This window comes from Rhinolophus sinicus, chromosome X (assembly GCF_036562045.2).
Source record: "Rhinolophus sinicus isolate RSC01 chromosome X, ASM3656204v1, whole genome shotgun sequence".
Taxonomy (NCBI): domain Eukaryota; kingdom Metazoa; phylum Chordata; class Mammalia; order Chiroptera; family Rhinolophidae; genus Rhinolophus; species Rhinolophus sinicus.
Genome location: NC_133768.1, coordinates 9,824,115 through 9,836,621, shown reverse-complemented (window position 1 = coordinate 9,836,621; position 12,507 = coordinate 9,824,115). Strand labels below are relative to the sequence as shown.

At 42.8% G+C, this 12,507-nt stretch overlaps 1 long non-coding RNA gene across 3 annotated transcripts in view; it reads right to left on the bottom strand.

The window, feature by feature from the left end:
* LOC109455012 (uncharacterized) overlaps positions 1–12,507 on the bottom strand; it is a 69,991-nt gene that overhangs the window by 26,352 nt on the left and 31,132 nt on the right. The window contains exon 5 of one of the 3 annotated variants that reach the window (XR_012493417.1): positions 1,669–3,139. The exons of the other annotated variants lie outside the window; for them this stretch is intronic. This is a non-coding gene — a long non-coding RNA (uncharacterized LOC109455012). Of the gene's footprint in view, positions 1–1,668; positions 3,140–12,507 lie in introns of those variants that run through there. 3 annotated transcript variants of the gene reach the window in all.

The window sequence follows — 12,507 nt, the reverse complement described above, 5'->3', positions numbered from 1 at the left end:
AGAGTGATGAGGGCTATGCTAGATAATTAGTCATTCCAGGAAGCTGATCGGTTACCAATAGACCAGGGCATCTCAGTCTCGGCACTACTGACATTTGGGGCCAGAGAATCCTTTGAGGTGGGGGCTGCCCTGTGCACTGTAGGATGTTTAGCAACATCCCTGGCCTCTACGTTCTAGCTGCCCCCACTACCAAATATGACAATCAAAACAGCCTCCAGACACTGCCAACTGTCCCCTCCGGGGCAAAATCTGCTCCAGTTGAGAACCACTGACTTGGGTATAAGCCTTTGCCCTGGAGACCTGCTAGATTTTCCTGAGAATCAAATGAAAGACTAAGTGAAAGTGACACCAACTGGTAACCCCTACAAGACCCAACCCAGGGCTTCTCAGTGCTGTCTGCACATTTCTACCACTGGGGAGATTTTAATGTCCTGAGGCCCAGGCCACATCCCAGCACAGTTCATCAGGAACTCAGTGAGTAGGATGGAGGCAGTAGAGTGCTTTGGGATTCCCCCAGTGATTCCAGGGGATGCCAGGCTGGGGAACCTCTGCTCTAAGCAGATGTGTGATTCTCAGGACTGGGCAGGTTGACTTTGCCCTTTGATGGGAAGGCCTGAGCCTAGGTCTCTACGTGTATACACAGCATTCATCCACACACAGACAAAAGCAGCATTTGCTGACGGGCCAGCTGTGGCAATGAGTGCTGGAGAAACAAAGTTGACCAAAGACACTGCTCCTGGCCTCCAAGGAGTTATAATCTAGTTAGAGAGACTCCTGGAAACCCCACTGAGAAGTCCCTGATAGTTTGTACAGAAGGGAGCACAGAAGAGGGACATTAATGGGGGGGGGGGGGTGTAAATGAGAGACGGCTTTCTGAAAGAGATGAATGCTTGCATTTATACTTAAATAGCCAGAGCCTAAAATGTACTGCTGCATTTGAGCAAAAACTTTTGCCAAGAGTCTAAGAATTGGAGAAAATGCTGAAATGTAAATGAATGTGAAGCACTCAAACATCTAGAGGATTATTAGCAGGGAAACCTCCATTTCCTGCACTCCCAGACCCATTTGATAAATTAGCAATGTTTGGCCGTCAGGCGACAGAGTACTGATGTCCCAGTCTTCAGCCCAATAGTCACATCTTAGATTTCTTGTAGACATTTTCAAAATGAGTGGTAGATATTTTTTTCTTAACATTTTATTATTAAAAATTTTGGGTCGGTCTGGTGGCTCAGGCGGTTGGAGCTCCGTGCTCCTAATGCCAAAGGCTGCCAGTTCGATTCCCCACATGGGCCAGTGGGCTCTCAACCACAAGGCTGCTGGTTCGATTCCTCGACTCCCGCAAGGGATGTTGGGCTGCGCCCCCTGCAACTAAGATTGAACATGGCACCTTGAGCTGAGCTGCCACTGAGCTCCCAGATGGCTCAGTTGGTTGGAGTGCATCCTCTCAACCACAAGGTTGCCGGTTCAACTCTCTCAAGGGATGGTGGGCTGCGCCCCCTGCAACTAACAATGGCAACTAGACCTGGAGCTGAGCTGTGCCCTCCACAACTAAGATTGAAAGGACAACAACTTGACTTGGAAGAAGTCCTGGAAGTAAACACTGCTCCCCAATGGAGTCCTGTTCCTCTTCCCCAATAAAATCTTAAAAAAAAAAAATCAAACATCATGCAAAGTGGAAAGAATTTTATAGAGACCCCTCATGTTCCCACGACTTAGATTTCACCATTGACATTTTGCTGTACTTGTTTATCCATCCATCTGGCTGTCCCTCTGTCTACTGCTCTGTGTGGTACATTTCTCTGAGTCAGTTCTCAATGAGAGCAATAAAAGAGGGAACATTTAAAAACACATTCCTACATTTGGTAGTAAGCATTATTATTACTTGTTAGCCAATTCACCTAACTGGAGGTGGAGTAGGTGTTGGGTGGGAGGGGTCAGGCCTTAAATTATTAGAAACCAAATCTCTAAATTACTGTATTTTATTAACTCTTGAGAAATAGCCTTTAAATTTGCTTAAACATTACCTGCGGTCTTTGCAGATAACCTCTAGTGGAAAAAAAAAGAATGAAGTGACCACGTTCATCCTAAATGCATTGGTTAGCTCACAAAACCCATGTGAAAAATGCATTTTCAAGTCTTTCTGCTTCCTCAATCCAGAGTTGCCTCAAATAGACTTCTTCCCGTTACAAAGGCTTAAAAATTTGCATATTGAGTTGTTTCTTTCTGAGAGACGTCTCACAAATACTCCAGCTGGGAAAGGAGATAAATTGCCCCAGCCGAAAGTTTAGAAGCAGCATTTCTTCGGGGTTTTGAAACTTGGACACTTGGTGTTCAGAAAAGAATGCCTTGTGCCTGTTTAACACTGCAGAATCCTTTTCGGTTTGTTTCTAGGTGGTTGTGCCAAATCAGTAACTCTGTAATCCTCATCTGTCTCCACCTGACAGCTCATCCTGCTTTGTGATGGAGAATTGTGCCTTGATTTGACATTCTTTTAAAGAAAAAAAAACGAGACAGCATTAAATTCTGAGCTGAATACGGCTAGTTGGTGTGTGTGTTTTTCCGATTACAGAACAGGCCTGGAATAGTGTTTTCAGCTGAACTCCTTGATGAGGCATTTGTAAATTGCATTTATCCAGATGGATATAAAGGAGTATGACTGGGTGCACAAAGCACTCAGCAAGATTTGTCTTCTTTCTTAACTGTTTCACATCTTAAACTGTTTCCCTTAAGAGGGAAACCTGAGGCAATTATGGCTTCAAATTGCCCAAGATGTCTCATTGGCTAATTTGGGGACCAAGTGGATGGTGGGGAAATGGGGACAGCTGGTGGTGTTCAGTGTCAGGAATTAGGAATTCCCTTCAGGTTACTGAGAACTCCTGAATATAAAGGTGGGCTGACTTGTCGGGGGAAGATGGCTTCTAACGCAGCAATGGCAATGAATGATCCTGTTGACACAAATCTTGCCATTAAAGGTGGGCGGTTGAGCTTCAAGTCGGAGCCATGCTTTCCAGGGTGCAGCTGTGTCTGTGCCTAAGGCAGGGGCCCATGCTGGGGTGGGGGAGTTGTCTGGGGTGAGCAAGGGAGCCAGAGCTCCTAGAGCAGACAGCGAGGAAGCAGGCACAGGGGCAGTCTTGGGTACCTACAAGGAGATGGAGAAATAGCTATAGACACGATCCCGTCTGATCTCTGAGCGATCTCTCATCCCTCATGTTTCCAAGCCCACCATTTTACGCAGAACAGACACTTTGCCCAGTAGAGTATGAAAGGCCTGCATAGATTCAAATCCATCCTTAGTATTGCTGGTCTAAAAGGTGGAAAAGGATCTTAAGGCATTTCCTAGCAGAGGAAATGGGGCTACGTCTGTAACTAAGGGACCTCAGGTTGGCTGTTCTGCCTGCATGATGCAGCACATGGGGCATTGTTGGCTGCCAGAGCCACTTGGCTGTGCTCTGTGGGCTCCAGCACAGGAGTGGGCCAGGGCTCAGCACCTGTGGGAGGAGGGCCTGCACAGTGGAAGAGCAGGTGAAGGAGCTGCGCAAAAGGAGACGGGCCACCAAAAGGGGGTGCTTTGGGTGTCCCTGATTGTGGTTTTCTGTCCTTTGTTTCTTCCTGAAGTAATGCAGTTCATATAATGGTGAACTTAGCACCAGGGTGAGGCAAACCCACGTCACAGAAAGACACAGGGCAGGTCTCCCAGAACATTCTAGCTCCAAGACCCTACAAGCCATTTGTTGGGCAAGTCTTTAACTTTGTAGCTTCACTGGACCCTCCTCCTTGGTACGCAAGCCCAAGCAAAATGTGTGAATCTTTTCTAAAAGTAGAGAATTTCTAAAAGTGGATGTTGTGGCTGTTTGCTCGCGGGTCGTGAAGGAAGTCACGAGTCAGGCAGAAACAATCCCTCCGTCTTAACAGTGGAGAAGTAATGTATCCTTAAAGATACCTTAAAGCAACCAGGACCTGAAGCCGGTGATTATTTTCATTCATCCTATTGTCATGGTGAACACCCTCGGCCTTCATAATATTTTGACCCCTACTTTAATGAACTCGGATGTCTAGAAATTGTTGCCTGTGACACATCTCAATCCTGTGTAAAGAAAGCCATGTAACATGCAAAACACACCACACAGAGCAAACTGGAAATGAGAAAGGGTGAAGAAGCAGAAAAGGGAGAAAACAAATAAACAACGCTTGGGAGAGACTGGAGAACTATTGAATAAGTATAATAAAATGCATAGTAACCTCAAGAAGGGAAATTCAGAAGTTGCTGAATTCATTCATTCAGTAATCTCAGTACAGGCTGAGAGTGGAGCAGAGTTCAAAGTGCTGGTGAATAAAATGATTCAGACCCCAGAATGCCAAGAATGATATTTGATGTAAACCAAAACTGTAGGAACGATCAAAATTAACTGATCCTGACCATCAAATGTATGCTCACAAAGGAAAAAATGGAAATCTTGACTTTAATACTGTTTTAACTACAGGAGCATAATTCATCAAGAATATTCATAAGGGACAAAACAAAATATTATGTTGATCTGCTTAAGGAATCTTTTCCGTTACGATCAAAGTTAAACAGCTGTATTGTCTCCATCTGTTCTCTTCTTGTTTCCTAATTCCTCTTACACACATTATTTATATTCCATGCTTACAATCAAGCTCACAAACTTGTTGCAACGATGTTGCTAACTTTTTTTATATATATCAGAGGGATTATTCATTATGAATTTGTACCAACTGGACAGTTAACAAAGTTTACTATTTGGAAGTGCTGAAAAGGCTGCGTGAAAAAGTTAGTCGAAAACGACCTGAACTTTTCGCCAACAATTCATGGCTCTTGCATCACTACAATGTACCAGCTCACACAGCACTGTCAGTGAAGGAGTTTTCAGCCAGTAAACAAATAACTGCATTGGAACACCCTCCCTACTCACCTGATCTGACCCCCAATGACTTCTTTCTTTACCCAAAGATAAAGGAAATATTGAAAGGGAGATATTTGAATGACATTCAGGACATCAAGTGTAATATGACAACAACTCTGATGGCCATTCCAGAAAAAGAGTTCCAAAATTGCTTTGAAGGGTGGACTAGGTGCTGGCGTGGGTGCATAGCTTCCCAAGGGGAGTACTTCAAAAGTGATGGTAGTGATTGATATTCAGCAATGAGGTATATAGCACTTTTTCTAGGATCAATTCGTGAACTTAATTGTTAGATCGCGTATGTTTACTTACTATGGACGTTAAGAAAGACATCACCATTTATTCTTTCAGCTTATTGTGTGAGAAACAGTTTGCAATAACAAATCCTTGAGCTTTGAAAACCAGCTATGATTAGTTTAAGAGCTCTTGGTCCCACTTGATTTCAGCCTGTGCTGATTTTCCAAGTTACTGGGGCTTCTATTTCCATTGTAAATGAAGATGCTTCTCTCTGATGATTATTAGGGCTGAGTGGTTTTGCTCTGCACTTTCCCTGGAGGACCCTGTCTTTTCTTTGGCTCACCTTCTGTTGCCTTTCCTTATTTGTAGATCACTGAGGGAGGTGAGTTTCCTTTGAATGTCATTAACACTTTGTAATTAGCCAGGAAGCCAATGAGAATACCAAATGTCCCTTTCCTATCACGGGGCCAGCCCTGCTTTGTTTTTCAATCCTGAACCCCAAGCAGAGACTGGCGAAGAGTGATTCATTTCATTGGGAAGTGAAATTTACACGGCACTATCACAAGCTCTTGACCTGCCCTGCTCAGGACCCAGCAAGCTGTTTTTTCCAATTGCCATAGTTAATGCCTTCGTGCTGCATGCATAGACTTTCAGTCCTTAGCTTCCTCCTCAACACACAAACAATCAAAAGGACTGTCTGTGCCTTCCCTTAGTGACAATAATGCTACTGAGAGGGAAAGTACAAAACACCCAGGACTCTGGCATCAAACTTTTTTTTACGTCAGGTTGTGAAGTATCATTCACATATAGTAAAACTCACCAGGCCTAGTATTTGGAATTGCACTTTTCTATAATCCGTGGAGGAAATTGCACCACGTTCAGAGTCAGGAAACCTGGACCCTGTTCCCATCCCCTGCCCCCCACTGTCACATAATAGCTCTGAACTCTGCCTCGCCTCTTCTGTAAAATGTAAGAGTTGAACTAGGTGACGGTAAGGCCCCCTCTGGATTTTAAGAAGTTGACAGTTTTATGATTTAAATGACTCTGAAACAAAGCAAAACAAATTGTCTTCCCAAAAGATTTTTAAGAATCTCATGGGTGAAGTTTGGCCCAGTTCTCAGTGAGCATAGGCAGTGGGAACAGGAAATCAAGTTTCTCAGAAAGTTCAGACTACCTTGGCTGGGTGCCAGATGGCACTAGAGTAAAAGTGCTGAAGGCAGGCACTTCCTCTAGTTACAGAAACTCTCTCCTTACACGCCTCCCTCAAACCTACCTAAGCTCAAATGAAAAAACACTTCTGAGGCTGGGGAAAGTGTCCAACATTCTTTGGCTACAGACTTGGGGCCCCATTTCATCCGTTTTTGAGCAAGACATTTTGGCTTGGCGGAACTTTCAGTTTGGTCTGCCTTGCTGTCTCTCCTTCCCCCAAATCAAATAAATGAATGCTTGGAATTAATGGAGCACACACATTCCTGGGTCCAGGTTTTTATCTGGAACTGAAATGGGACACTTACCAACATAATGTGACGAGCTTTGAGTTTTTGGAGAGTGTTCTCCAGATTTTAAAACTCTCCGACTTGATTCCTCCAGCTGGGGGAGGAGCTGATGCATGGCAGCCATTCTCTCTCCTTTGTCCTCCAGGTGGACACAAAAGCTTAATACGTGGGGGTGGTTCCAATGGAAAGAGCGCCTCATTCTCTAACTCCTGCCATTCATGGCAGCCTGGTTTTAGGTCCCATTTTAGAGGGTGACTTCCACAGAATCTCGTGAGTTTGAGAAAACCACACGAAAGTCTCCATTCAGTCCAATTTATGGGTGTTTGTCCAAATCTAGGCTGCATCGTTAGGATGGCATCTGATGGCCCTTTACCCTGTTCTATTATTTCTAAATTGTACGTATTAACTTCTAATATACTATAACATTTTTGTTTTTATTGTATTTATTGCCCAGCTCCTCTCATTAGGATATAAGGGCATAAGAGCTGGATTTGTGTCTGTTTTCTTTATTACTATAGCCCTAGTACCTAGAATACTGCCTGGGACCCACTGTTACATGAATGAAACAAGGAGGCTGTTAGACTGAGGTGACTTTGAAGGGAACCCCCCAAAACTGTGCCTTTTGCGGTACTGATTTTAAGCTGGTTATGAAGAACCAAAAGACCCAGACAGAACCTTTGACCCTCCCCCTTTCCTGCCTAAGAGATTCGGTGGGAAAGGCCTGCTTCAGGAAGGAAACCTTAGGATATTGCCCTGAGTAATGGTGGGTGGGATGGCTCCAGGCAGGGGCCTGGTGGCTGGATCACCCCGTTTCTGGGGTGAACTTGCCTGACATGTGTTTCTCCCTGCCACCCCCCGCTTCCTCAATTACCTGTAAATCATTCATTCTCACTTCTGAAATCTAAGACCCTGTTTCCCCCTTTTCTCCTTTTGTCCAAAATGACATATATATATTCAATGTCTTTGGAATGTTCATGTTTATGTGAATTCCCTGTGCACACATATCAAAATTTTATTTTCTCCATTAATCCGTCTCTGTTAATTTGATTATTAGCCCAGCTAGAAGAATTTAGAAGGTGGGAGGAGAGTATTATTTTTTAGCCCCCACAGCTCTAATTGCCATGGTGGCCTACGAAAGCAAACCATAATCTAAGCCTGTAAATGCCCCTAGGTTATATTAGGTTGATGCAATTGCGGTTTTTGCAATTATTTTTAACCTTTTAAACCACAATTACTTTTGCACCAACCTAATAAAAAAAATACCTAAGGACAACCAATCACAAACAGCAAACTAGGCTTCAAGCTATAGCCAATCATTTCCTTTCTTTGCTTCTACCTTTTCTCTATAAAAGTCTCTCCCAACTCTTGTCAGTATAGTGTTCCTAGCCACTTCTAATTTAGTGCTGCCCCATTCAGAGTGATATTTTACTCAAACTTTTCAAATTTTAATATTCCTCAGTTTACCTTTTAACACTAGTAAAGACTCAATCAATCTTTGCTGAGTGGTTGAATAAATAAATGACCTCTCATAGAATCCTCTTGAAGGGAATTTTTTAACCAAATCCTTAAATAAATTAAGTATTTATTGAGCCTATGATGTAAGTCAACCAACAACAACAAAAAACAGAAGAGTAAGAATCTGTCAACTGACTAATTTATCCATGGAAGTAATAACTAAGCTCCAAAAAAAAAACAACTATATGGAATATTTAGGAATAAAAAGAAATAAAATATTGACATTTGAAACAGAGTGGCTCTCAAAATAATTACGCTGAATGAAAGAGGCTAGCCTTTAAAATAAGCATTTCATTTATATAAATTTAGTCTATAAAATACAACCAGTAGTAACAGAAAACAGGTCAGTGGTTGCCTGGGTACTGAGAGTGGAGGGGATGGGATTACAAATGGTTAGGAGAAAACTTGTAGGGATGGTGGATATGTTCATTATCTTGATTGTGGAGATGGTTTCACAGGTGTGTGTATAAATCAGAACTCATTGTGGTGCACATTTTAAACACATGCAGTGTATTGTATGTCAATTACCCCCAATAAAGCTGAAAAATGCAAAGACTACGTTTTAATGCAGCAATCAAGAAATAACCTGTTGGACTGCCCAACAGGCAGTCCAGCTGATCATTTTGATTCCCACTTTCCTTTTCTCTGCTTCGTCAGAATCTCAACAGAATGAATCAAATAGGCACTCAATGAACAGGTGTTGCGAAGTACATTTATGCTTGTCATGATATATCTTAGGTTTCTATTTCAGAGACAAAGGTACCATAATTATGATCCATAGACCTTTTGCTCTACAACCTGCTTCTCCATCTCCATCTTCCTTGCATTTTCATCACTCATTCAACAAGTATTTGTTGTACAGTTTATGAATCCTTCTTCAATTTCTTAAGATCTCTTTTGAATTCTGCTCCTACCTTCCAAGCTGCTACCGTGTTTCCCTGAAAATAAGACCTAGCCGGACCATCAGCTCTAATGCATCTTCTGGAGCAAAAATTAATATAAGACCCGGTCTCATTTTACTATAATATAAGACAGGGTCTAATATAATATAATATAATATAACCGGGTCTTATATTAATTTTTGCTCCAAAAGATGCATTAGAGCTTATGGTCCGGCTAGGTCTTATTTTTGGGGGAACACAGTAGGTACCGTCCAACTCCCATCCTCCTCTCCATAAGCTTATTAAAATCTAGGGAGCAGGGTTTTCTCTTCCAACCTACAAATCATTGATAAAGAGCACAAGAACTATGAAAGAAGATGAGGAGGAATTTCTAGTGTTGTTTACTAAGAAAGCAACTCCGTCATTGAAATCCTGGAGGTTTACCCTAAGTTGGGGTCTCACTGGTAGAGGCTCAATCTAAAAAGAATGTCAGTTCCCCACTGGCTTTCCTCCTGTTTTGCACTCAACCAATAAACTTGAGTCAGCTCAGGGTGAAGAGGCATGTCATAAGTAGGAAAACTACTTAGAGTGCAAAGAAAGATGACATATTGATCTTTGCTTGATATAAACCCTACCACTTTGCTGCTCGGCATTCTTTCTTGGTAGGCCTCACCATTTTTCCAGACAGTACAGTCAATTATGTCGGGGCCATTCCCAGGTGCATTGTGGTTTACTAGTTCACGTTCACACCCTGGTCTCATTTCATGACCTGGCGTGCCAATGAGCTTCCTTTTTAAATACTTTTGGGCCACATTTTTATATTCCTTCCCCCCCTGCCCGCTCCACATCCTCACTTAAAAAAATATATGTGTAATCATCCTTTTCCAGTGAGGCTAGTTAAGGTGTGACTGGTAAGAAGATAACATATGCTCTCAACTCTAGAGTCCCATGTCCTGGGGTTTGAGTTCTGGCCCTGCAATCTTCTAGACTTCAAGATTGCTGATGACTTTTAGAGCCTCAGTTTCTTTATCTGTAAAAAACGAGGCTGATACTACTAACTTGAATTATATTAAAACACATGGATTTTTATCGCTACCAATCCATGTTTTATTAAAACATCAGGAATGAATTGTGCCCCACACTGAGTAAACTCTGAGTAATGAGCTTCTTTCAGTCTCACTGCTAATGTGAGTTCAGCTGTTTGCCTTCAGGAAAATCCTAGGTTCTTAATTGCCTCAGAAGTTTTGTTTGTTTTTGTTTGTTTTCTTGGGGTTTTTTACCCCCTCCCTTCCACTTGCATATGCTACTAAGCCGAAGGCATCTTGGTTGGAGAGAAATCTAAATTTCAGTTGCTGGTGCCTCGTGCTGCTGTTGATCTAATTACACAGAAGACTTCTGGGGCCTGTTGGGTATTTCATTAATTGTGTTAAATCTAAGACAGTGGGGAAGTTGGGTGCTTTCCTTGGAAATACCCAAGTTCAGAGATTTAGGTCATGGATTTTCTGCAGCTTTTTTATAGGGAATCAAACATGTGTCCTAGTGATCGAAGTTGTTGTGTTCAAGTCAGCCTTTGCCTTTCTCTAATCACTTACTAATAGCCTAACTACTTTTTCCTGGCTGTGGTCCAGATTGAATTGTTTTGTAGATAAAATGGTTTTCTGCATTTATTCTCACATCACCATCTTGCTCTCATTTTTATAAAATGGCCTACATTTATCATCTGCAGAAGATGGCAAGGGTAACTCATGATCTGCTGTATTATATGATCTGCACACCTTTTCACTGAAGAAGATTTTCAAAGAAGATTTTTGAAGAGGCTAAAGTGAGAAGGTAGAACCAGTTGTTTTCCTGCCAAGCCAAGCACTCTCCTAAATGTAGCCAGTCAAGGGACAGAAGAAACCCCTTTTTCCTGGTTACCAGACCTACCCCCAACACCATGGTGTCATGTCAATACAGTTTTTTTTTTTTTCCTTTTTACACAGAGAGAGAGAGTTTGTTTCAAATTATTTTCAAAATCCAATCAAACCTTTATAAATGACCATCCACTTATGAGTTCGGAAAGTCTTCTTTTGCAATGGAAGGAAGTATGCTGACCACTTAATATTTGCAAACACCAACAGACACAATAGCAGCTCCCAAAGCCGAAGGGATGGAAAACTCATTAGCTGCCTGTTGAATTCAAGGAAAACCAGCATTTCCCCCAGACGTGCAGACCTAGGATCCGGGTTCCTTTTCACGTGTCAGCACCAAATGGCCATGCTCATTGTAAGACTGAAAACAGGCAGGGGGCATCCTCCTAGCCTCCTGAGAGGAGAGGCAAGGAGCACAATTGGGATGAACCTCAAAAGAGAGAAAAGGAAGTGCACCCCTTGAAGATAATGTCCCACATTGAGGATGTCAGTGTGAAGCAGGGAAACAGCTGGCTAATCCCCCTGAATTGGGTAGATTTAATATTTGCTTTTGTCTAGTTACCCAGAACTATTCAGTGAATCAGAGAGACCCACAGGGCGTGTGAATCATTTCCTACTGAGCAGCAGTGTTCACACTCTCCCTTAATATGGGGCCCACCAGCCCATTCTTTAAGAGTGATGAAGGGAGGAAGCTGTTTGACAGAAGCACTCCAGACTCCCCTTTCCTCTGATTTTCCACAATTCCAACATTTCAGATATTGCAGCATGTAGACAGGGAAAACAGCAGGAATGAGTCCAGGCCACGAGGACGGAGAATAGAGAGGGATTATTGGAGAAAGAGGGAAATGTTACCTGGACAGGTTGACGCTCTGTCTACACAACAAAACAACTGGCCAGAAAGGGAAAGACACCCGGTTCGATTAAAAGCGTGTTACTGTGTTTACCTGACACCAAATCCCTGCTTCGACTGGCTTCCCCGCCCTTCTATTGAGCAGTTATTTGACCAAATCGATCCACTGTGGCTTTGTTGTAGAAACAACTTCATAGCGGAATTTGTGTAGTGAGTCAAGTCATGGAAATCTGTTGCCCAAACTATTATGGAATCATGAGATGAGTGAGAGTTGCAACAGTTTATAGGCGGTCTAAAGCAAAACTGGAAAGATCGACATTGGAAATGCGAGTCTTAACTCCAGGCTGAGGCCCAAGTTTCAGTTCAGTTAATCCTGATCTTATCCCAGTTAAAATGCAGATTGACCTCACAACTTTAAAATCCTGGGGAGCTGGTAAATCCTGTGTTAAGGAATTTTCCATTTCAGGTAAACAAGCTGTTGTTATGGGGGTGGGGGGGACGGGGAGCGGGGTTTCAAGTTACTCTTCTTTTCACTGTGGCCAAAGGGCAGAACAGTGGTGACCCTAAAGCAAACACAAGAGCTGAAACCCGAATGTGTACCCACCCTGCAGCCCGGGCTGCAGTCAATATCTCTGGTTCCAATTCCTGCTAATCTGCCATCTCTACCTGTTCCTGGATTGGCTCTCCCAGTCTGTACCT